Raw genomic sequence first — 27051 nt, 5'->3', positions numbered from 1 at the left:
CAGCTAAAATGATGAAACTGAGGTTATCATACTTTGGACAAATCATGAGATCACTAGAAAAGACAAGATTCACTAGAAAATACCATAATGCTGGGAAAAACAGAAGGGAGCAGAAAAAGAGGAAGGCCAAACAAGAGATGGCTTGATTCCATAAAGGAAACCACAGACCTGAACTTACAAGATCTGAACAGGGTGGTTTATAACAGATGCTACTGGAGGTCGCTGATTCATAGGGTTGCCATAAGTCGTAATCAACTTGAAGGCATATAACAACAATTAATAATCTGGCTCTACCTGTCAAAATTCTAGCAGCCAGGTTCTGCACTAATGGAAATTCCGATTGCCTTGAAGGGCAGCCCCATATATAAGGAATTACAGTAATCCAGCCAGGGAGTTACTAGGCAAGGCTATTCCTGTCCAGGAAGTCATAGCCAGCAAAATCATGGGTTTCAAGTGACAATGCTGGATCAAGTACTACTCCCAAACTGCATACCTGCTTTGTCAGAGTGGACCTCATTTAGAGCAAGATGAACACCAATTTCCCAAACTTAAGAACCATGCACCATAATGCCTCTCTCTTCTTGTGATTCAGATTCAGTTTACTGTACCACATCCATCCTATTACTAAATCCATGTGCAGACTCATCTGACTCAGATGACAGAAACAAATGTGAGTGTACTGATGATACCTTGTTCCATATCCTAAAATGACTTAAGCATGTGGCTTCATATAGATGTGAAAGAGCATGGGGAATCAAATACATAGAACCATATAGGGTTCCTCAATACTAGTGCCATGGAATCAAGCAGAAAGTCCTCAATGCTGCTTTTTGAAACCAATCATGCAAATCTATCATTACCCCCGCCAAATACCCAATACAGCAGGATAATATGGGTTATGGTATCAAAAGCCACTAAAGGTCAAGGAGAATCAACAGAGTCACACTCCCTCTCTTCTGACAGAAGTCATCCATAAGATAACCATGGCTGTTTCAGTGCTGAACCCTGACTTTAATGGATCTAGATAATCTGTTTCATCCAAGAGTACCTGGAGTTGAACTACCACCAACTTTATGGGCATTTTACTCAAAAAGAGGATATTTGCAACTGGATAATCCAAAGTGGATTTCTTAAGTGGATGCATGACTGCCTCATTCAAAGAGACGTATCTCACCTCCAGGATCGACTGAATAAATCTATTCCAGCTTCCCCTTGCTGGATCGTCACCTTGTAGTGGTGAGTGGGCTTCCAATGAACCCTGTGAGCGATGCCATCGGGAGTCATGTACTCCCAGCAGGGTCACCCATGGCAGTAAGGTCAAGGGAGAGGAACCAGACAAAGAACAATCCAAGAAGTCCTCAATGGCAGAACAGGCAGAGGATAACAATGTGTATGTTACAACAGCTGTGAAGGCGGGTGAAGGCTACAGCAGATATAGGACTTCCAATAGTCATGGTACCCATGCCATTGGATCAAAGCCTTTTTCTGTAAAGATTGTGTGTTGATTGTGGTGCACGAATCTCCCCACATAAAACAAATTCACGCACAGGCATCTTCCATAACAAAAGTCCCATGGTGATTGGCAAATGGCGACGGGGGCAGGACTGTGAAATCCAGAAGCCCCTAGTCATGGTCTGGTACATTGGCGGTGGATACAGATTCAGACGGATCCATTGTTAAAGACTATATTTTGGAAGACAATCTTACTCGGTCATGAGTGATTGCCAAGAGAATTCCAGCTTGACTTAAGTAGCTAGGATGGGCAAGGTTCAAGCGAACAGGTGGCAGGCTGAACCCCTCCAAGCATCTTGTCCACATCCTTAGATTGCTTCAGTTGAAACTGAATCCAGGAACTCAGACTAGATTGTGTTCTGGATACCTCCACAAGAACTGCATCAATACTGGCATCAGCACCAGAGCAATTATGAGCAATTTTATCCTCAGAATGACTTCCAAGTTTGTCACAGCAGCATCCACTGTTATCTAATACTATATCACACCCAATACTTCTTGATATTCAGACTTTCGTTTGTTTGCTAAATTTCAAATGTTGTATTCAAAATGAAATAGCAAATTTCCACCATGAATAGTTTTCACCCTACTTCATCCCCAGTAAAAGTTAAGCCTAGATGCGCAATGCATAATTCAAAATGAAGGTTCTGGCACTAAAAATAGTTATATTTTCCAAAATTAGATAACAGTATGAATATAGTTATCTTACCAAATGCAATGGAATCTAAATTAAAGATTGCTTGCTTTAAGTCACAACATGTTAAGGCACACTGTCTAAGGATTCCTTCACAAGCATGGCCCATAACATTTAAACACTATCCTGGGTTTCGTTCCCCTAAGACTCAAGCATTCTGCATAGAAGCTAAGAATTCAAGCATAGAGATGAGCGACTCAGAAGGTCCAGCTCAGGATAGGGTGTGGAGGTTGTACAGCAGCAAAAGACATTCTCAAGTACCTGTGCTTCAGGTTAGCAAAATGGCCTTTGGGCATAGCTGGGATCTGCTGACCAGCAGGACTTGATATATTTGCACTTAAATGTACTTCAGCAATCTAGGGATCAGTATATCAGGAGAGTAAGAATACACTGCCTCATGGAAGCCAGCTATGGTTGGCTACTTGAATTAGTCCCCTATTTTTCAGAACCCATAACTCCACAGCCAGATTTCTAGCATCTGCTATATTTAGGGTGCTCATTTGCTCAAAGACATTCCTATGAGTGAACACTGAATGTAACATTTGAAAGGATAAGGAAAAAAGCCAGGCTCTGCTGAGACATTCAGGTGTTTTTTTTTAATGGATGGCCAACGTGATGAATAGAGTCTATACTGGTCATGATAACATACAGTGGCCAGCTTCATATTCTGCCTTTCCAAAGTTATGGATAGTGTGTTTTACTGGTACTCTGTTTTATGCACAATAAAGAACTTACTGCATCTTTTTCCATGACCAGGCCTTTTGAAGAAGCACTTATCATTCATCTGTATCCCCCATGTTTTGTATTTCCCTTTTACATGCAAGCCTTATTGGTAGGTGTGCATTAATAAGTGTAGATGGGCATGTCATGCCCCCTTCGGATGAGTCCTCGCAGGAGGAAGAGGAGGAAGACTGCAGGGCAGCAGCAGCAGACCCAGGAGAAGGAACAAGCAGAATCTCCGAGGATGCAGCTCCAGCTCTCCCTCAGCTGGAGAGTGTTCAGGACACTGCTGAAGCCCCTCAGTCGGGTTCAAAGAGTGAACAGGAGGCTCCCCTCCCCCCTGCGGAGTGAAGACGCCAGCAAATAATGCAACAACACTGCCGGTCTGGCCATTTAAGACAGCAAGCTCTTTGGAGCCAGAGGGCTGATTACCTGCACCTGTCTTAGGGAGTGGGATTAAAAGGCAGTTCTTGAATTCAGTGGGCTGCTGACTACAATGTCAGTTGTGACCTCCACGCTAGACCCAGATTCCAGAACCCAGACCCTTGGACTGATCTCTTGGCTAACTGGACCCGGAATTCCCCCTTCACTTCACTGCTTGGACACTGACTCGGTATGTGTGCTCAGGAAGACTTCTCTGATCTTCCCTCATCTCTTCCCCATTATCTTTCTGGCCTTGGCAGATTTACAACCCATCCAGCTGCCAGCCAATAAGTTTACGGTCCAGCTTTCACCCCGTTGAAGCTGTCAGGGCGCTTCTGTGTCCCATGGCCTCCTACTTTGTGTACTCCCTCTGCCACTGGATTGTAATCCGTCTGTGCCCAACTCCAAATGGCACATCCCTTTGCAAGCAGGAAAAGTTCACTTTTCAAGCCTCCCCGTTTAATCATCAATATTATCCGTGTTTCCCCCTTCTTCACAATCAAAGGTAGGTTAGTTCCCTTATTAGAGGCTTACCTTCTGTTCAAAGGCTTGCAGGATGACTTCCACTCTTGAGTCCTGCATTCAAGATCCCAAAGTTGAAGGCTCTCATTGTCAGTTTGTAAGCTGCTTACCATTTTCTCATTTCTTTCTCCCTAAGGCTCTCTTTAAAGCAGGGAAAGGGAAATGCAATTATCTCTAAGGCAGGGATAGGGAATCTGTGGCACTCCAGATATTGTTGGATTAAAACTCCCTTCAGTCCCATCCAGTGTTGTCAATGGTCCAGAATGATGGGAGTTATAGTCCAACATCTGGGGGATCACAGATCCTGCATCCCTGCTTTAAAGCCTCACTCACTGTAGCTGTAACATCTCTTTTGTGTCCTGCCTCCTGTCCTATCTGGAAACCATGCCTCCCATTGCTGTTATTGCTCATTCTCCAGCCTTGTTTCCCCAGATCTTCAGAAAGCCAGGCTCAGAAAGAACTGGACAAACTGTGCAGCAAAAAACAGATGAAGCTGGTAGGGTGGAAATCCAGTCTGTCATATACTCAATTCACTATTTTTTTCATAGTAAGACTCAAAACCACCACATCCTGTTTCCCATATCAGTTATTTCCTATTGACATAGCTGAAAGATGCTGGTGCTGATGCATGAGCTGCTTGTTATGGTTCTCACTCGTCCTTGTATATATGACCCTCTCCCTTCCCAAAAAAGAAGGGGAAGAGTTCTCTGCATCAATGAAACATTGATGCAGCTCTGTTGTTTGGAGTCCCAGTACAGCATTTTTTCTTTAGTGAGCCTTACGCTCTTCTCATGGATTTTCTTAAGTTAGGAGTATCCAACATGGTGCCCTCCAGATGTTGTTGGACTCCAACTCCCATCAGCCCTGGCCACCATAACTAATAATAATAATAATAATAATAATAATAATAAAATTTAATTTATGTGTCGCCTATCTGGCCGATGGCCACTCTAGGCGACGTACATGTAAACAGTTAAAACACAATGGGATAAAATACATTAATACAATATATAAACAATACATCAGCAGCAACAATACTAATGCAGGGTAAGAGGCATTTCAGTCATAGAAGTTAACCCTCCCCGGAAATCCCAAAGGCCTGTTGAAAGAGCCAGGTCTTTAAGGCTTTACGAAATACATTTAGGGAAGAGGCGTGCCGTAGATCTTGTGGGAGGGAGTTCCAGAGGGTGGGGGTTGCCACTGAGAATGCCCTCTCTCTAGTTCCCGCCAATCTAGCTGTTTTTGTCGGCAGGATTGAGAGAAGGCCCTGTGTGGCTGATCTTGTCGGGCGGCATAATTGGTGGCGTTGAAGGCGCTCCTTTAGATAAACTGGGCCGAGACCGTATAGGGATTTAAAGGTTAATACCAACACCTTGAATTGGGCCCGGAAGACAACTGGAAGCCAGTGTAGATCGAACAACACTGGTGTGATGTGATCCCGGCGGCGACTATTCGTAAGTAGTCGAGCCGCCGCGTTTTGTATAAGTTGTTGTTTCCGGACCGTTTTCAACGGTAACCCCACGTAGAGCACATTACAGTAATCCAATCGAGAGGTGACCAGGGCGTGTACTACCAGTGGGAGCTGATGAACAGGAAGGTAGGGTTGCAGCCTTCGTATGAGGTGTAATTGATACCAGGTTGCCCGGCTCACTGCCGAAATCTGAGCCTCCATGGACAGCCTGGAATCAAGCACAACCCCAAGGCTGCGGACCTGGTCCTTCAGGGGTAGACTCACCCCACTGAACTTCAGGTCAACATCTCCCAACCTTCTCTTGTCCCCCACAAGTAGCAACTCGGTCTTATCGGGGTTCAACTTCAGCTTGTTCCTTCCCATCCATCCACTCACGGATTCCAGGCACTTAGACAAGGTCTCCACAGCCAACTCTGGTGAAGATTTAAACGAGAGATAGAGCTGAGTGTCATCCGCATATTGGTGACACTGCAGCCCAAATCTCCTAATGATTGTCCCCAGCAGCTTCATATAAATGTTAAATAGCATGGGAGAGAGGATAGAGCCCTGTGGCACACCACAATTGAGAGGCCAAGGGTCTGAAACCTCCTCCCCCAATGCTACCTGTTGGTACCTATCGGAGAGAAAGGAACGGAACCACTGTAATACAGTGCCTCCAATTCCCAATCCCTCCAGGCGATGTAAAAGGATACTGTGGTCGACAGTATCAAAAGCCGCTGAGAGATCGAGGAGGACAAGAAAGGTGAATTCTCCCCTATCTAATGCCCTCCTCATATCATCTACCAGAGCGACCAAGGCTGTTTCAGTTCCGTGACCAGTCCTGAAACCCGATTGGTATGGATCCAAGTAATCCATTTCATCCAAGTGTGTCGACAACTGGTTGGCCACCACTCGCTCAATGACCTTGCCCAAGAATGGTAGGTTCGAAATTGGGCGAAAGTTATTGAAAACTTGGGGATCCAAGGAGGGCTTCTTCAAGATGGGCTTTGCAATTGCCTCCTTGAAGGCTGATGGCATCACACCCTCTTTCAAGGATGCGTTTACCACCGCTTTAATCCCCTTGCCCAATTTCTCTCTTGCAGCTCATAAGGAGCCACGATGGGCAAGGATCAGTTAGGCAAGTGGTAGGCTTCACAGTCGAAAGCACCTTGTCCACATCCTCAGAAGGGAGAAGCTGAAACCGATCCCAACTTACTGGCATGCAACTGGCCAACTCTGGTTCACTTACTGTATCCACGGCGCACGGGATCGAGCTCCGTAAGTGTTCGATTTTATTGGCGAAGTGCTTTGCCAATATGTCACAGGAGGCCTTTGACTGTTCCAAGGGTTCCTGGGCAACTGGACCGACCAGGCTTCGGACCACGTGGAACAGCCTCCTGGGACAGCACTCCGCAGACGCAATAGAGGCAGCAAAGAAAGCCTTCTTTCCTGCCTTTATTGCCACTTGGTAGGCAGCTACTGCTGCTCTAACCTGTGTCCGGACATCTTCGGAGCGGGATTTCCGCCACCGGCATTCTAGTCGTCTCACCTCCTGTCTCAGAGTACGCAACCGTGGTGTATACCACGGTGCTAACTGAGTTCTATTCAGGGGGAGAGGATGTTTCGGAGCCACCAACTAATGGTCAGGGATTATTTATTTTCATTAAAAAAATCTTTTTTTGCATTTTTATCCCACCTTTCTTCCAGCATGGAAACAAAGGTAGTTTACATGTACATCCCAGCTGGTCACTCATCCAGGCATTGACCAGACTCAGACCTGCTTAAGAAGGTGGTGACTTCATGTGCCTTCATACCATACTGTGAAAGATGAAGTCTGACAACATCCAGAGAGGATCACATTGACTTCTGCTGTACTAAACTATGGAACTAACAAGATGTTGTGATGGAAATGTCTATCATTTTGCTGCAATGGTATTGACACTGTTGCAGTGGGAGTGTCCGTCAGTACTGCTATATTATTTCTTGTTTACAGTACCAATAGGTAACAGTCTAAATACTAGAACTCTCCTATGAAGCCTGATAAAAATGGATAAAGATACTTGATAAAGAGAAACAGACTTGTAAGCATGCTCCTTCAGTTACTAAGCAAATAACTAAAATGAAGACAACTTGGGCAACCCAATCGATACAAAGCAAATTAACGTGTATTAAACAATGAGCCACAAATTTGAAAATTACAGGCATGAACAAGAAATATATCAGTTGTTTCCAGCTTAATTTCACTTCCATGTACAATAAGGTGCAGCCAATTAGAAATGAAGAAACTAATGTGGCTGTGAAAAAGCAGTCTCTGCTCTTGTTAAAATTGCATTTAAATAGCAGAGCCTGAAACCCAAGAACAAAGTTTGAGTAGCAAGTTATAAGGAAAAATTGTACGCATTCTATTCAGGAATGAGAACAAGGACTTAGAGAGATCATAGGTCAGCAGCAGAAAACATGTTTTGCATTCAGGTGGTACCAAGTTCAGTCCCTGGCAGCTCTAGTTGAAAAGTTCAGGTAGCAGGTGATGGGCAAAACCTCTGCCTCAGATCCTACTGGTCAAGCTTGTCACTAGTCTGACACAGTATTAAGCAGCTTTATATGGCACCCTTATCTTTAGAGATAGGGAACCCATAGCCCATGCTGTTGGGCTACAATGCCCATCAACCCTAAACACTGGCCATGCTGGCTGGAGATGATGGACGTTGTAATCCAACAACATCTGAAGTAAAAGAGGTCTCCCATCCCTGTTTTACAATGACTATGAAACCAAGAGTTTGCTATTAAGGTCAATTTTCTGAGTAGAACCCTCTCAATGGAATTATAGCGGAGCACTTCATGGTGACCTGTTAGTCTATCAATTTTAGTACTCGCATTACTAAAATGAAAACATTAAAAATGCCAAAGAATTTTCCTATTTGCAGATATTCTATACTGGCAAAAACTTTGTATTTAAATAACTACAGTATGTAAAAATATGGCACCATGTCATAACTTGCTAACATGACAATAGCTAACCCTACTCCCACACTGAACAGATTTATATATGTGTTAATCAAATTAAGATGTTCTGACCAAGAGTATCCTCCTTTATGCTGGTACACAGAATCTAAAAACAGAAGCTCAACAGGGCTTTTTCACATTATTTCTCATAGAAAACTTGCTAAAAATGACGTTCCTGCTTTGTGAGCAGGCACTTTTGCCTCCACCCCTCCTTTGTAAAGAGGATTTGGATGGTTACTCCCATAGGGAAAGAAACATGTGGCCATGCATAGCCAATCTGATGCGGGGGGGGGCAGTGAGGTTTATAAGCCTGCTCCGCCCCAACTCTCCCTCTTCATGCGGTTTTCATGTGACAATCATTCAATGGTGTGGGTAGTAAACTCATAGACATCCAAGTCAGCTCAGGTAATGCATCTGGTGTGTTTGTGTTTCAATGTCTGTGCTTTAACATTCTATTTGTGGCCCAGCACTTCCCGGGACTACATATTTGCATTGCAGTAGTCCTCTCTCCCTTTCAGATGGAGCGTTTCAGGGAGATGGCCCCAGTAGCACCACCCCACCTTGTTCTGATGCTGTCCAGCCTGTGGAGCCTTGGGAGGTAGAGGTGCAGGTGGCAATCATGTCTGTGCTGGTACTGATCATAGGAAGTCTTACTGGAGAAGTGCCATTGAATTCTGATCCTTCAGCATCTCATAGGACCTGTCTCTGCAGTGGCCCATCCTAGTGGGTCACCTCATGCAGTTCATGGTGTCCTTACGGGCAGCAGGTAGGGCTGTGAATACAAGTATGGGTCATTTGTCAGCATTGGCCTTTTTATCCAGGGCTTCCTGGATCCCAGACTACACTGCAGACATTAGGGTCTGCAAGATGCTAGAGAGCTGGTTGAGTTCTTGCCCAGCAGTGCCTGATAAACAGAGGCTATTTACCCCTACGTTTAGTGTAATCTGCTTTTCCCCATATGAAGACTCCATGTTTAGTGCTGTGGTCCTAGTCGCCTTCTATTGGACTTTTTGCCCAGGCTACATTTCAGGCTGGGCATTGGGTGTGAGTGACTGTGTTTTGTCTGACACAGTTGTTTGCCTCACCTTAAGGATGTCTAAGATGAACCATAGGGGCAGAAAGAAATTGGAATGGTTGGGCTGTTGCCCTTTGCTAAATTTGTGCCCAGTAGCATCAATGTGCACTTATTTAGGTTCTCAGTCAGCGGGCCCTGGTTATCCGTCTGTGTACCATGACAGGTCCACCCTGACTCAGTTCCAGTTCTGGTCCATGTTGTGGAGAGCCTTGTTGGCTATACAGCGAGACTCGGTGGTTTATCGCCGCTGCTTGGGTGGGGCTGCTGCTGTAGTTCCATCTCAGGGGGTGTACCACTGTCGCTGTTGCTGTGGCTCTTAGCTGCTTTTGTCATCTCGTTCAGGACAGGTTATTACTATCGACATTTTGAACGCGGGTGCTGCTGCCCTATTGCTATAGCTCCCGGCTGCTGCCACTATCTTGACCTTATTACCATCTTGGTCATGCTGGCTACTACTGTCCCGCTTGCTTGTGTGTTGAATGTTTAACATCTGCTGCTACTGTTTTAATGTGTGGATTGTGCTTAGTATGAATGAATTTGAGTTTTTATATGAATGTATTAGTTTGAATCCCTGTGTAGTTAATTTGTAGATTGTGTTTGGATTGAATGAGATTGAGTGTGTATTTGAGTATATGAGTGTGAATTTACGTCTATTTTATCATGTGCTTGGGAGAGAGAGCTTTGCTCCAACCGGGGAGACTTTCGGCGGCCCCAATTAATGTAGTGACGGCTTACAGGAGGTATGGCGTTGTGAGAAGAACACGCCAGACTAGGGGAACGCGTCCCAGACAAGTTGTGTCTGTATCTTGTTCCGGTCCTTCTCACACCCGCAGGACTGCTGGTTGTCCTATCAGCCAGCCCTCGGATCTCCAAGTGCTGCTCCTAAACGCCAGGTCGGTACATAATAAGAGCTCCCTCGTCCATGACTTAATTGTTGATGAGAGTGCCGACCTGGCATGTATAACGGAGACCTGGGTGGGTGATCAGGGAGGAGTTACTCTTTCCCAGCTCTGCCCACCTGGGTATATGGTTCAGCACTGTGGTGGATCTGAGGGTCGGGGAGGTGGGGTGGCTGTGGCCTATAGGAGTTCTCTCTCGCTCATCAAGCACCCTGTCCAGGTGATGTCTGGCTTGGAATGCCTCCACCTTGTGTTGGGTCAAGGAGACAAACTGGGAATCTTGTTGGTGTACCGTCCACCCTGCTGCCCAATGGCTTCCCTAGCTGAGCTGTCTCGGAGGTACTGTTGAAGTCCCCCAGACTATTGGTACTGGGGGACTTCAACATTCATGCTGAGGCTGCTATATCTGGGGCGGCTCAGGACTTCATGGCCTCCATGGCAACCATGGGGCTGTCTCAATTTGCCACTGGCCCAACACACATGTCCGGGCATACCCTTGATTTAATCTTTGCCACTGGACATGGAGATGGTGATCTGGAGGTGGGGAATTTCTCATCAACCTCATTGTCATGGACAGATCACCGCTTGCTGAAGTTTAGGCTTACAGCCACCCTTTCCCTCTGCAAGGGTGGAGGACCCACTAAGTTGGTCCGACCTCGGAGACTAATGGATCCTCAGGGTTTCCAAAGGGCTCTGGGGGATTTTCCGGCTGATAAGACAGGCGCCCCTGTCGAAGCCCTGGTCGAACTGTGGAATACAGAAATGACCCGGGCCGTGGACACGATCGCTCCTGTGCGCCCTATCCCATGAAGAGCTCTCGCAGCCCCGTGGTATACCCCGGAGCTGAGAGCGATGAAGCAAGAGAGGAGAAGGCTTGAGTGCAGATGGAGGCGTACTCCTGACGGATGCAATTATGCCTTGGTAAGTGCCTCCACTAAGCTGTATACAGCAGCGGTGAGGGCAGCAAAAAAGCGATATTTCGCTGCCACCATTAAATCATCTCTCAACCGTCCAGCGGAGCTTTTTAAAGTTGTCCGAGGGCTTCTACACCATAGTCCTCAGGATATTATAGAACCTTCAGAAACCCGCTGTAACGAGTTCGCTGGGCACTTCCAAGATAAAATCTTATGCATCCGTCGGGACTTAGACTTAGGGCAGTTGAACCTAATGAGGTATCCAGAACACGGTCTTGTCCTCATTTATTGGATGAGTTTCAGTTGGTACAGCTCGAGGACGTTGACAAGGTGCTTGGACTGGAACATGCGACCACCTCGATGCTGGATCCTTGCCCCTCTTGGCTAGTGAAAGCTGGCAGGGATGGAACAGCCGGCTGGGCCAGGGAAGTGATAAATGCCTCCTTGAGAGATGGAGTGGCTCCTAGTTGTTTAAAAGAGGCAGTAGTGAGACCACTCCTGAAGAAACCTTCCCTGGACCCAGATAACCTTAACAACTATAGGCCGGTAGCGAATGTTCCATTCCTGGGCAAGATCTTGGAACGGGTGGTCGCCAATCAGCTCCAGGTGCTCTTGGATGAAACCGATTATCTAGATCCATTTCAATCCGGTTTTAGGCCCGGTTTTGGCACTGAAACAGCCTTGGTCGCCCTGTATGATGACCTATGTCGGGAGAGGGACAGAGGGAGTGTTACTCTGTTGATTCTCCTTGATCTCTCAGCTGCTTTTGATACCATCGACCATGGTATCCTTCTGGAGAGACTCATGGAGTTGGGAGTCGGAGGTACTGCTTGGCAGTGGCTCTGCTCCTACTTGATGGATCGGCTCCAGAGAGTAGGGCTTGGGGAACATTGTTCGATACCCTGGACTCTCCATTGTGGAGTCCCGCAGGGATCGGTTCTGTCCCCCATGCTTTTTAACATCTACATGAAGCCGTTGGGTGCGGTCATCAGGAGTTTTGGAGTGCGTTGTCACCAGTATGCTGATGACATGCAACTCTACTTCTCCTTTTCATTTTCTTCAGGTGAGGCTGTTAATGTACTGAACCGTTGCCTGACCGCGATAATGGACTGGATGAGAGCTAATAAACTGAGGCTCAATCCTGACAAGACTGAGACGCTGTTGGTGCCTTCTCTGGTCAGATGGTGGATGTTCAACCTGTTCTAGATGGGGTTACACTCCCCCTGAAGGAACAGGTTCGTAGCTTGGGGGTTCTTTTCGATCCATTCCTGTCTCTCGAGGCGCAGGTGGCCTCAGTGGTACGGAATGCGTTCTACCACCTTCGGATGGTAGCCCAGCTACGTCCCTATCTGGGAAGCGACGACCTTGCCTCAGTTGTACATGCTCTGGTAACCTCGAGATTGGATTACTGCAATGGGCTCTACGTGGGGCTGCCTTTGAAGACAGTTTGGAAACTACAGCTAGTGCAAAACGCAGCAGCTAGAATGTTGACCAGGACCAGACAGTCCACGCATATAACACCTGTTCTGGCTCGTTTGCACTGGCTACCTATTTGTTTCCGGGCCAAATTCAAAGTGCTAGTTTTGACTTATAAAGCCTTACACGGCGCAGGACCACAATACCTAGCAGAACGCCTCTCCCGGTATGAACCCACCCGTTCACTGCGTTCAACATCTAAGGCCCTCCTCCAAGCTCCAACTCACAGAGAAGCTCGGAGGGCTGTAACAAGATCTAGGGCCTTTTCGGTGGTTGCCCCCGAATTATGGAACAGTGTTCTTGATGAGGTGCGCCTGGAGCCTACACTTTTTTCTTTTCGGCGCCAGGTTAAAACCTTTTTATTCTCCCAAGCATTTTAATCTATCTTTTAGCTTTTAATGTATAGCAGGTTGTTGAACTGTTCAATATGTATGTTTTTACTGTTTCATGATTTTATTGTTCTATTGTATTTTATCCATGCTGTGCACCGCCCTGAGAGCCTTCGGGCTGTGGGCGGTATATAAATTGAATGAAATAAATAAAATAAATAAATAAATTTATGAGTTATATTCCTTCTTGATTAGGGTGGCTACTGCTGTAGCCTTCAGGGGCTTTCCCCCGGAAAGTATACAGGCCATAGGCAGATGGTGATCTGTGGCATTTAAGACCTATATTATATAGTAGGTTGAAAATGGAAATGGCCTGCCTTCAAGCTGATCCTGACTTATGGTGACCCTATGAATAGGGTTTTCATGGTAAGCGGTATTCAGAGGGGGTTCACCATTACCTTCCTCCGAGGCTGAGAGGCAGTGACTGGCCCAAGGTCACCCAGTGAGCTTCATGGCTGTGTGGGGATTCGAACCCTAGTCTCCCAGGTCCCAGTTCGACTCTCTAACCTCTATATACCTCAGTTATATCGAGTTAAATAAGATCAGAGATCTCCACACCTAACATCATATTATGTCAGGTGACCTGCAGATGGGCATGGTTTTCTCAAATGGCCTTGGGCACTAAATCCATTGGTCTGACTGGCTTAATTAGACTGGGATGCTGCAGGTTCCTCACTACTTTTCTAAAGTTTTAAAAGATCTACCCAGCTGTTGGCGAGTTCGTTTTTAAAGAGTTGAAATTATGCTATCAATTTTTCCCTCACACTGGACGTGAAACCCATTTGGGATCCCCACAAGGTTTTCTGAAGCCTAGGTGTCAGATCGTCCACCAAAGTTAATCTTAATGTGGTCTGATTGTCATCCTGATCTATCGATCTAAAATAGTCAGGTCTCCTTCGCTTTTTGAAATGCTGGCAATATCCCCTGTACTGTATTTGTATCGTCTTTCATTAACCAGGGGAAAGGAAGTTTTCCAGGAGCAATGCAGAGCTAAGGGAATCTCATGGTTCCTCATCCACAAACCCTTTATAATGGACACCATTCCACAAAACTGCCATGGCCCAGAATGACCTATCATCATAATGTAGCATGATTCCAAGCAGCATGCGGTGGGGAGGTAAAGAGCAGCCGTCACTAGCAGCCTCCATTAAAATAGCCGCCATTCGTGGGGGGTGTAATTTCCTTTGCATAATAGTACTCAGAACAGTGCTACCTCATAGTATATTTTTATTTATTTTGTAAATCTGTAGACGGCTTTTCAAGACAAGCCTTCTCAAAGTGGTTTAAACTGCGTATCAGCATACAATAAAGTACACTTTTAAGACCTTAAAAAAGCAAAACAGTATTGCATACAGTACAAAACTCAAAAAGCCAACATTATGACAGCAAAATATTAAAATTAACCATGTCAGATTAAAAAAGTAAACCATTCCATAACATTTGGTGGAAGAAGTAGTGGTTGCAAGCAGCAGAAATACTGCAGAATCCCACAGGAGCACTCTTCCTTATCCCAGAAATTCACCCACTCACACCTGACAGCAAAAGGGAGGGGGCATCAAAGCCCCCTCTCCCACTTTTCAGGCCCAATTTTTACTGCAAAAACTTTGTCCAGCACTGGTCTTTATAGTTCAGCACCAGCAACTTGAACTGAGCACAAAAACAAACTCGCAACCATTGCAGACAGACAGGAATAGATGTGTGCTCTTCCTGCATGGCACCTGTCAATAGCTGTCTGCCACATTCTACACCAGTTGAAGCTTTCAAACTAATCCACGGAGACAGTCCCACAGAGCAAATTACAGCAATGCTAAGCAATGGAAGAGATGTGTTCAAAGCAACCACTATTTTTCTTCACGTAGCTATTTCATTCAGATATAAAATTGGGCAGTAGAGGGACTAATTAATACAACTAAAAGGTCCATATGGATTAGGGGAGTTCAACTCTTTCCTGCCCATGCTCTATTGCTATACCTATTCTGGGAGAACCTGTGTTCTCCCAGCACAGGTCTTTTTGTTTTTGTATGTAATACATAACAAACCAATAACACAATTGTTCTTTCAGTTAAGAGTAAACTTATACGAAAAAATGAAATGGATTGCCTTAAAGTCGATTCCGACTTATGGGCGACCCTATTAATAGGGTTTTCATAGTAAGGGATATTCAGAGGGTGTTTACCATTGCCTTCCTCTGAGGCTGAGAAGCAGTGACTGGCCCAAGGTCACCCAGTGAGCTTCATCGCTATGTGGGGATTCAAACCCTGGTCTTCCAGGTCATACACAAACAATACAAATATGATAAATATAAAATGTGTATGGTGTCCATCAACCACAGAGCAATTCACTAATAGGCAAAAAAGCCTTGCAGTTTAAGAACGTACCTATAGTCAACAGGTATTTCTATTAAACTTTAAAAAGCAGGGGAATTGAGCAGCTATAGTGAATGCAGCAGGGGAGCAGGAGACCTGACTCCCTCTCTGAAATATTGTACTGCCCTACAAATTTGTCAAAATGCAAACACAATTTGGGTTGGTCTTTCACAGTCCAATCTATTTCCCGTGTAGCTTGGAAGAATTTGCTAACATGTCCCTCTGAGCATATGGTGAGTGGTGGCAACATCTGCAATCAGGACTGCATCTCCAAAGATGGAGAATTACATTTTTGTATGTCTGTTGGTGTTCTTAGCTTCTTTCCTATGTTTCCACTGTTTCTACAGAGAATCTGACTTAGAAAATTATATTTCTCTCCTTATTCATCCTAGAAATCTGTGTCAAATTTATTTTTTATTAATTTCAAAATCTTTGGATTGGTCAATGTCATATGATGGCGAAGATAACCTTTTGCGTTTCAAACTGGAGGTTATATTCCACTTCTATTTTGGGTGCATTAACAGTTGAATCTGAAACTGCAGTTTGATGTAAAATCAGACTGATTATAATACGTTGCTACTTAAGCAATGAATCTAGCTGTTGGAAAAAACAAATGCGGCCTCCCCAAGATGCATGTATTCAGCCTGCTATGCTTAAAGCACTCCACTTAAGGAAGGGTGGGCATTGATTTTTGGGTGCAGGGGGCATGGGGGACACACACTCTGACATAGTCAGAATGTGGCTTGTCTACTGGATTGCAGCTGCAGCAGGCAGCTCTCTCACACAAGTGGAATGGTGCTCCTTGCCAGGTGGCACAGACGCCTCTGCAGTAAACAGTGCTTCGGGTGCCTTGGAAGCACTGTTTACCGCAGACACATGTGCTCGAGCGTAGGGAAGGATGGCCAAGAAACAAAGAGACCAAGCACTGGGGGGTAATGGTCGCTGCTCCTTGCCTGCCTGTTCAAGTGTAGAGAGAGTAGAACTCTACTCAAAGGTTTAGATTGCTATAGCAAGATGCTACATGATAAAAGAAAGGAGGGTAGGAATCCGTGGATGCATTTTGGAAGAAGCCAAGTGGTCTGTATGAAACATGTACATTGTTTTGAATAAAAAGTTTGCTGAAATATGTTGAACTGCTCTTCTTTTTTTGTGGTGTAGGAACCTATCCCTATTATTTCCATGTTATTTCTACCTCTGGTGCTGAGGTTTCTGTTAAAGAAGTAATGTTCAGGAGCACATGTACTTCATTAACTGAGGTATTACTATATTTAACTATTAGACCTTGGGAAGCCATGTTGGTAGGTGCAATATTTTTGGTTTAACTTGAGAAATATTGTTTAATTAAAATGTTTGCATTAAAATCAAAACTGAGTAAAAACATATACTTTATCACCTTGGGAATGTGGGGTGAGTTAGGTTAGAAATTCTTGCAATTAAAACTAATGAAAATGTGAAAAAATGCTGTAAAAATATTAAACTCAACTATATATTTAGAATATTCAGGACAGCCATTTTCTGTGTTGGGGTAAAGAATAGCATGTACTGCAACAATTTGGAATAGTACATTTCATTGCCTTTGTAACCACTGTGGAAATGCAGGAACAATCTTTCAAATACTTAACACATTATTGGCACTGAGTGTTTAATATAACTATGGATACATATTCACAATTTATTTTTGTGTAGCTCATGTTACATTTTAAAGTGTAAAATAATAGCTACTTGCTGTTTTACTAAATATACTAAAACCTAAAACGATAATGTGCATTGCTTAGAAGTAAACAAAGTTTGATCTCACTCAAAATATCTACATATAGCATTTATGAGCAGAATACACTTTTCTTTCCCTTCTATGAATGTTTAAAGCTCTCCTTTAAGCTCGTATTAAATCTATTGATCTGTGAAACACAGTGCACTCCAGGGAGGCAATTCACTTGATGTTATATATCAAATGATGAGATGAATAATGATCATACCGTTTGGTAATTAACCATCTTACAAACCTTTTAACTGACTGAATGTCAGAAAGGTCAAATGAGGTTAAGCCCACTCTTTTTTTCTTGTCTTACATTACCCACAGAAAATAAACCTTAAGAATAGCAAAAATATAAATATATCTAAATGCAAATATTTAAAGACATATCTCCCTTTTTTATTTCTCCAGTACTATTTCATCAATACATGCAAATTTTGCTCCTTTTCTTTCATCACCAATAGCTGTATTAGGCTGCAATCCAATACATACTTATCTGGGAATAAGTCCCATTGAACCCAAAGGAGCTTACTTCCGAGTAGACATGTATTGGATTGTAGCATTACTCTATTAATTGTCACGCCTTTGCAGAAGTAGTTGCTTGTAAATGTATGGCATGCTCCTAAGTTTCTCCTTAGATGAAGAGAAATCAGCAGCTCACAACCAATGTAAACCATATCAGTGAAGCAAGCAATTCAACTACAGTCGCAATACAGTTACAGTGCAGAGCCAAGAACGTGACTGTCTTAAACAGAACTGTAAGAAGACATTTGGTATTTTAGAAACCCACTTTCAGTATTTGTTTTCTCAATATCTAGCACGGTACAGTTAATGGAAATATATGCATCTATTTCTACAGGAATTGAGGTTTGTCATCTATCAATGTGTTAATAGCTTAAACAGGACAGTGAACTCTAAAATAAAGCATACAGAAAAGAATCTCTCTCTACAAATTAAGAACTCTGGCAGATCGTCATAAACACTTTGCAAACGAGTGAAGTGCCTGCATGCTTGTGCAGACATACCTCACATGTATTTATAAAACAATCTGGGGCATAAAAACAGATTAGCATATCGTGAACATACATTTCATTGTTTTCTCAAAAGTCATAATTTCCTGGATCTATATGTTGATTGATGCCAAGTACATCAAGCTTTACTGGTTCAAAAACAAAAAGAAAAACACAAAAACAAAGGCCAATCTGTAATTGTACCTAGGGAGATAGTGGGCTCTCCAACACTGGAGGCATTCAAGAGGCAGCTGGACAGCCATCTGCCGGGAATGCTTTGATTTGGATTCCTGCATTGAGCAGGGGGTTGGACTTGATGGCCTTATAGGCCCCTTCCAACTCTACTATTCTATGATTCTATGAATTGACCAACACACATTTATGCATTGCTCATCATTACAAAGGAAATATTCTAATGATACAGTTAGGTTAAAGAAGAGTGTCCCTCCTCTTTTTGTGTGCTGTGGGTGTGGCTTTATGCAAGGAGGGATAGCAACTTTTCCTTTATACGAGGAGGGATAGCAACTTTTCCTTTATACGAGGAGGGATAGCAGCTTGGAATTCCAACTGCACTTGTGTGCTAAGAAAGTGAATGATGTGTAGCAGAATATTATAGTGTTGCCAGACTTCAAGGGCGAGGGGAACAGAGTACACAACCAAGTCACATAAAGGGGCAATTGGCAGGCTAATAAAAGAAAGAGTGGAGACACCTGTAATTCCAGAAAATAATATTTTCCTATAAAAGTAACACAGGTGAGCCCTGAGGTATAAAGAGAATGCATCAGCTGTGACCCCCTCAATCCAGCTTGGGATCAGAGAGCAGAGTGTGTGGGATTGAATTTGCCAGGGGAAAAGCATGAAAAGTGCAACTTAGTATGAGCAATGCCATAGTGTGACCCATGAAGCCAAATATAGACACCCAATCACGTAAGGCAGCTTCTGGCTCCATTAACATTCTGTTTTTGCTGCCTGCCCAGGACTGTACAAATTGGGGCTTGTAAAACACAATTCATAGCTGCTGGATTGCATTCAGCTTGATTGGTTACAGGTTGTGCAGACTGGAGGAGACAAAGGGGACAAACAAGAGTAGAGGATGTTCTTAGGTTAATTTAATTGGCTGGAAATACTGAAAAAATTATCAGTTCAGATAAGCTGATATCTGTCACAAATTTACAAACCAGTAATGCTATAGCACAGTGGTTCCCAACCTGGGGGCCAGCAAAGTAATCCAGAGGGGGGCACAAACAGTAAAGAAATGAATTATATATTATTATTTTAAAAAAAGGCTTCACTCGCTGGACACTGTCTGCTCCCCACTGGCACTGCAGATGACACCTCCCCCTTGCTCTAAACGAGAGGGGAGGACTTTTGCTGAAGTGCCGGAGCATTTTTCAGGCATGCCGAGGGCAGGCATCTACCTATAAAACACATGGCAGACGCCAAAGGAGGCTGAGGGTGGAGCTACCAGGAAAAAGAGGGGATTACTATAATCAACTCCCATCTCCTCGCGCTCCCACTGCTGATGACGCCCTTACTCAGAATAAGAGGAGAGGGCTTTTTGTGAAGCAAAAAGAAGCAAGAATGCAAGGAATGGCTGCTTTCCCTCTGCCTTCCTGGCAGTCAGTCTGCCTGTCTGCCTTTCTTGGCTCCTGTTTCACTGCCACCTCCTTTAAAAATTATTATTTGCGAGGCTGCCCAGATCTCATCTTTGGCCCAGATGGAGCCAAGGAGCAGTGAGAAAGGTCAGGACTTGCTCACCCCCCATCTCTGAGGCTAAGTGTGTGTGCCAGCATCCCTTTCTTCCACCTACACTCATTCCCCCCAGTGTCTCTCTCCAAGGGGCTGTGGCAGTTGAGGGCTTCCCCCCTCCCACGTGCCCCAATGCATGCATGCCTGCAGATGCTTGCAGGAGCGGCAGGTGTGTTTGGGTGTGTGCATGCACTGATTTGTCTTCTGCTCCACTCTCATTTCCCAAGTGCACGCTAACCAAGTCATCCCAAGGCCTAAAAGCACTAACCCCCTCCTCAATCTATTCACCTTTTTGTCTTCACAATCCAGCAACCCCACATTGCTGCTTTTATTATTATTATTATTATTAAAAAGCTCAGCAGGTTAGCTGAGGCTGGGGTCCACATACTACAGCTGAAATGTATTTATTTAATTATGATTGCATTTATATCCCACCTTTCCTACAAGTTGCTCAAGGTGGTGCACATAGTCCACCCCATTTTTCATTTTATCCTTACACCAACCCTGTGAGATAGGTCAGGCTGGGAGACTGTGACTGGCCCAAGGTCACCCAGTGGACTTCATGACTAGGTGGGGATTTGAACCTGGATCTAAGTCCAACACTGTAACCCACTGGTGTTGGGAGACAGGACTGTACATCTTCAGACTGTCTGGGGGAGAGGGGGATCCCAATTTGATTGGACCTTTGCATTAAGAAAAGAAAGCAACATGTCTGCAGGGAGCTTTTTATGGAAAGGGATATTTGGAGATGTGATTTTGCCACGCACGTTTTTGTAATTAAAAGTGGCTAAAATTACAATTGGGAGGGCATCAACAAAAATTTTGAGCTTATAAAGGGGGTCCTGTACTCATAAAGGTTGGGAACCACTGCTATAGCACATGAAGACCAAATAGTTCAGCAATGATTACTTGTTTCTCTTTCAATGTAGCACATGAAAAATTTCAAACACAATTCAATTTTATTCAAACAAAATACAATTAAACATACAGGTCTGCTATGTATTTCTATCTCCAAACCATCTCTACCTCCAGAACATACAATAAACTGTGGCGTGTCTGTCTGTATATTGACAAAGAGAAGGCAAGCAACCTACATGCTGAACCTGTCACACAGCAGTTAAGAAAGCTATACTCTTTTCCATATTTTTAAAAGTAAAATTTAAAAGACAGAGCTTATTAATCATTTTTACTCCTTGCTAACAGATTTTCACTTTTACCATTTTGCGCATAGTTACAGGTACTTTCAAGATCACACATCATAACAAAAAAAAACTTTTTTTTTGGTATGCAGTGAATAGAAAGTATTCCCGTCTGCTTCAGCGCTTTGCCTTCTTCATGGGCTTAAACCTGTCAAATTATTCCATTTGATTTCAGAGAATTCTCATATGGCAATCTATTTTATTTACTTTATCTTCAATAAAATGGTTCAGTGAACATTAGCAACTGAGACACAATTTCAATCTGTCCTCTGGCAAAGGCGTCAATCTATATTAGACCTACTGTGCTGTGAGTTGCACCAAGAACATAGGAGTAAGACAAGGCAGTAGCATGAATGAGCAAGCAAGGCAGAGTGAAGTGAGAGTGTGGGGGGCAATTCTTCCTAGTCCCTACAATATGCTTAAACAACACTGGTGCCTAATTCAAAACAAAAGTAACTTCTTAATGAAGCTGACAGCTCAGAAAGTGCTCTAAAACTCCAGTTCATGCTAAACCACGGTGAAGAAAATTTAATTGCAGTTTGGTGTAATCCTCCAATTGTCAAAACTATGGTTTCCAATTCGGAGCAAGCCAGAATCAGAACTGTGTTCTGAAGTAGGTTTGCAAACCATGGTTTGTACTAACCTGGTGTGGTATCTGAATTAACAAGCCATGTTATGGCCACTGCTATTTCCAGAGGCCACTACACCTAAACACTGAAGTGTTCAAGCAGAAAATAAAGTAAATCAGCAGATCTTAACTATGGTTTGTCTGTATGTGCAGAAGGTCCACCTTTGATTTGGGTTGGCATGATGCCTGAGTTGAACCTCCAGTTTTATTCTACATGACAACTACAGAGAAAGACCTCAAACCAGCAATATTTAAAATCTGTATTCAAGGCAGGTAAAGATTATGGAGTTCTCATCTCTACCACTTGTGCCTCAATGCTCGGCTATAATGTCTTCTCTTCAATAAGGATTTCATAAAGTTACTGAAATAACAGTTCTGAATATACTTTATAAAGAAAAACCTGTTGGATATTTCAAAAATAGCTACTGTAATAGCCACTAAATGCAAAACAAGTTTGTTTGAGCAACAATTCTTTTTGGAAGATGATATAATTAAGGACTAATTCCAAGAAATGTCAGGCATCACTTCGAGATACCGCGAAAATGTCTCCCAAAGCATAAACTTTGTAATAAGTGATGCAAGTTCATCTCTGATATGGGCTGTTAAAAAAAAAATTATTGTAATAGTGCTCTTCCCAGCAAATCAGACCATTAAGAATGTACTTAATGTTCACTTCAGTTGAAAAGGAGGCCTGTTAAAATCCATATTTTGCTACTTTGTATAATCATAGGAAAATTTACTACCTAGTAGTTCCAGGCCACAAATTTGATTTTTACAAATGCAAAGTACATTTGACTTCGCAAAAAAAAAGGAAAAAAAAAGAGACAGACTATGTTCATTTCTAAATTCCATTTAATATGTTTCTGTAAGTTCTAACACATCTATGATTTCTAATAGGTTACAATTATCTTATTAGAGTGATTCAAATTTGTCATCCAAATAGCTCAAGACAATGGATATCCTTTATTTATTGGGATGCATATTATTTATTTATTTATAACATTTATATACCGCCCCATAATCAAAGCTCTCTGGGCAGTTTACAGCAATTAAAAACATAAAAAACAATTTTAAAAGACATGCTAAAATGCCTGGGAGAAGAGGAAAGTCTTGACCTGGTGCTGAAAAGATAACAGAGTTGGCAACAGGTGCACCTCATCATAGAGATTATTCCATAATTTGGGGGCCACCACTGAGAAAGCTCTCTCCCTTGTTGCCAGCCTCCCAGCTTCTCTCCGAGTAGGCACGTGGAGGAGGGCCTTGGATGTTGAGTGTAGTGTACAGGTGGAATCGTGTCGGGAGAGGCGTTCCATCAGGTATTGTGGTCCTAAGTCATGTAAGGCTTTATAGGTTAAAACCAGCACCTTGAATTGAGCTCGGAAACATACAGGCAGCCAATGCAAGCGGGCCAGAATCGGTTTTATACATTTGAACAAATCTAGCTGCTGCATTTTGCACAAGCTGCAGCTTCCGAACCATCTTCAAAGGCAGACCTACGTAGAGCGCATTGCAGTAATCTAACTTGGAGGTTACCAGAGCATGGATAGCCCAGTGCTCTTCAACATTTTTATTAATGACTTGGATGAGGAGGTACAAAGCATGCTTATCAAATTTGCAGATGATACAAAATTGGGGGGCATAGCTAATACCGTGGAAGACAGAAACAAAATTCAAAGGGACCTTGATAGGCTGGAGCATTGGGCTGAAAACAACAGAATGAAATTCAACAGGGATAAATGCAAAGTTCTACACTTAGGAAAAAGAAACCAAAGGCACAGTTATAAGATGGAGGATACTTGGCTCAGCAATACGACATGTGAGAAGGATCTTGGAATTGTCGTTGATCACAAGCTGAATATGAGCCAACAGTGTGATGTGGCTGCAAAAAAGGCAAATGCTATATTAGGCTGCATTAATAGAAGTATAGTTTTCAAATCGCATGAAGTATTAGTTCCCCTCTATTCAGCACCGGTTAAGCCTCATCTTGAATATTGAGTCCAGTTCTGGTCTCCGCACTTCAAGAAGGATGCAGACAAACTGGAACAGGTTCAGAGGAGGGCAACAAGGATGATCAGGGGACTAGAAACAAAGCCCTGTGAGGAGAGACTGAAAGAACTGAGCATGTTTAGCCTGGAGAAGACTGAGGGGAGATATGATAGCACTTCAAGTACATGAAAGGTTGTCACATAGAGGGCCGGGATCTCTTCCTGATCATCCCAGAGTGCAGGACACAGAATAATGGGCTCAAGTTGCAGGAAGCCAGATTTCGACTGGACATCAGGAAAAACTTCCTAACTGTTAAAGCCATACAACAATGGAACCAATTACCTAGAGAGGTAGTGGGCTCTCCGACACTGGAGGCATTCAAGAGGCAGCTGGACAGCCATCTGTCGGGAATGTTTTGAGTTGGATCCCTGCATTGAGCAGGGGGTTGGACTTGATGGCCTTATAGGCCCCTTCCAACTCTACTATTCTATTATTCTATGATGCCAGGTTATCCCTGTCCAGATAGGGGCATAGCTGGGCCACCAACCGAAGTTGGTAGATGGCACTCCGTGCCACCAAGGCTACCTGAGCCTCAAGTGACTCCTGCTGGGAGGAAGGGCGGGATACAAATTAAATAAATAAATAAATAAGTGACAGAGATGGTCCTAGGAGCACCCCCAAGCTATGAACCTGCTTCTTCAGGGGGAGTGCGACCCCATCCAGGACAGGCTGAACATCCACCATCCGGTCAGAAGAACCACCCACTAGCAGCATCTCAGTCTTGTCTGGATTGAGCCTCAGTTTATTAGCCCTCATCCAGTCCATTGTCGCAGCTAGGCACTGGTTCAGCACATTGACAGCCTCACCTGAAGAAGATGAAAAGGAAAAATAGAGCTACGTGTCATCAGCATACTGATGGCAACGCACTCCAAAGCTCCGGATGACCACACCCAATGGTTTCATGTAGATGTTGAACAGCATGGGGGACAGAACTGACCCCTGCACAACCCCATACTGGAGAGTCCAGGGTGCCGAGCAATGTTCCCCAAGCACCACCTTCTGGAGCCAACCCGCCAAGTAGGAGCAGAACCACAGTGCCTCCCACTCCCAACTCAGCCAGTCCTCCCAGAAGGAAACCATGGTCAATGGTATCGAAAGCAGCTGAGAGATCAAGGAGAATCAACAGAGTCACACTCCTCCTGTCTCTCTCCCAATAGAGGTCATCATACAGGGCGACCAAGGCTGTTTCCATGCCAAAACCAGGCCTGAAACCCGACTGAAATCAATCCAGATAATCGGTCTCATCCAAGAGTGTCTGGAGCTGGCCTGCCATCACTCGTTCAAGGACCTTGCCCAGGAATGGAACATTTGCTACTGGTCTATAGTTATTAAGATTTTCTGGGTCCAGAGAGGGTCTCTTCAGGAGTGGTCTCATTACCGCCTCTTTCAGGCAGGCAGGGACCACCCACTCTCACAGAGAGGCATTAATCACTTCCCTGGCCCAGCAGGCTGTTCCATCCCTGCTAGCTTTTATTAGCCAAGAAGGGCAAGGATCCAGCACAGAAGTGGTTGGACGAACCTGTCCAAGCACCTTGTCAACCTCCTCAAGCTGTAGCAACTGAAACTCATCCAAGAAATCGGGACAAGGCTGTGCTCTGGATACCCCGCTTGATTCACCTGCTATAACACTGGAATCTAAGTCCTGGCAGATGTTAAAAATTTTATCCTGGAAGCGCCTAGTAGATTCATTACAGCAGGCCTCAGATCATTCTACCATGTCCTTGGGGCCAGCGTGTAATAGGCTCTGGACAATTCTGAAGAGCTCCGCTGGGCAGCAGATTGATGATTTGATAGTGGCAGCCAAATATTGTTGTTTTGCTGCCCTCACTACCCCTAAATACAGCTTACCATAGGCACTTACCAGTGTGTATTTGCATCCACCAGGAGTTCGTCTCCATCTGAACTCAACCCGCCTCCTATATTGTTTCATCACTCTCAGCTCTAGGGTATACTATGGAGCCGTATGAGCTCTACACAGGAGAGGGCGCTCAGGAACAATCATGTCAACCGCCTGGGTCATTTCTGTATTCCACAGTTCAACCAGGGTTTTGTCAGGAGTGCCAGCCCTATCAGCCAGAAAACTCCCCAGAGCCCTTTGGAAACCATCCGGATCCGTTAGTCTCTGGGGGTGGACCAACTTAATAGGTCCCCCACCCTTGCAGAGGAGAAAAGCCGCTGTAAGTCTAAACTTCAGCAAGCAGTGATCTGTCCATAACAGAGGGACTGATGTAAGGCTACCCACATTCAGATCACCATCTCCATGTCCAGTTGCAAAAACCAAGTCTAGAGTATGCCCTGTTATATGTGTTGGGCCACTGGCATTTAGGGACAGTCCCATGGTTGTCATGGAGACCATGAAATCCTGAGCTGCCCTGGATAAGGTGGCCCTGGCATGGATGTTGATATCCCCCAGAAACAACAGTCTTAGAATCAGAAAACAGTATTAGACTTTCTTTTAATATTCAGCCTTTCCCACCCACTCCAGTTTAACTGCTCTCATATAATATACTCTCTAGTCAGGAATATGCAAACTTCTCCTAGGAACTAGTTCATGCCACTCCATTAATCGTTTGGTAGTGCTGCTCAAGCAAGCCTAACAGAACACACATTTCACATTTCTAACACACCCAATCTCTAATGAAACAGTGGGTGGTATTCAATGCTAGTCCTATCCAGAGTAAACCCACTGAAGTTAATAGACATGACTAACTTCATGTTCACTCATTTCAATGGGTGTACTCTGAGTAGGGCTTAATTGAATACAAACCCAATATTCCCTCACACATATATAATTTATATCTATGTAAAATACCTGCATGTGGTTACATTTCTTTATTAGATTTGTATCCCACCTTTCAATTTTCATTCTCAAGGCAGCTAAACTATCATCAAAATTGTATAACTCAATTGTACTAAATCAATACAAAATTAGGATGACAGTAAGAATAAACTACCAAGTCGCAATAATCTGAGAGAAAATTGAGGTCTGACCCCTGCATCTGCTGTCTTTGGATACAATATTTCAATGATCATCATGGCAGCATTATGACACACTAACTGTTCAATCTGAAAAACAGTTAAAGCAGAGAATTTGGGTTTAAATCAGTTCACAATTCTGCATTGCTATGTTACCTAAAAATGAAATTCTGGTTCCCAATTCTGAAAAACAAACAAATAAATAAAAATGAAAGACCCCAATTATCACACATTTCTCCCCCTTTCA

At 43.9% G+C, this 27051-nt stretch overlaps 1 protein-coding gene across 9 annotated transcripts in view; it reads right to left on the bottom strand.

Moving 5' to 3' along the window:
• The window catches only part of FOXP2 (forkhead box P2), a 655565-nt gene that overhangs the window by 424264 nt on the left and 204250 nt on the right, over positions 1-27051 (bottom strand). The window lies entirely within an intron of this gene.

Source organism: Rhineura floridana, chromosome 8 (assembly GCF_030035675.1).
Source record: "Rhineura floridana isolate rRhiFlo1 chromosome 8, rRhiFlo1.hap2, whole genome shotgun sequence".
Lineage (NCBI taxonomy): Eukaryota > Metazoa > Chordata > Lepidosauria > Squamata > Rhineuridae > Rhineura > Rhineura floridana.
Note: the sequence above shows the minus strand (reverse complement) of the source record. Positions and strands in the feature narration are given on the sequence as shown.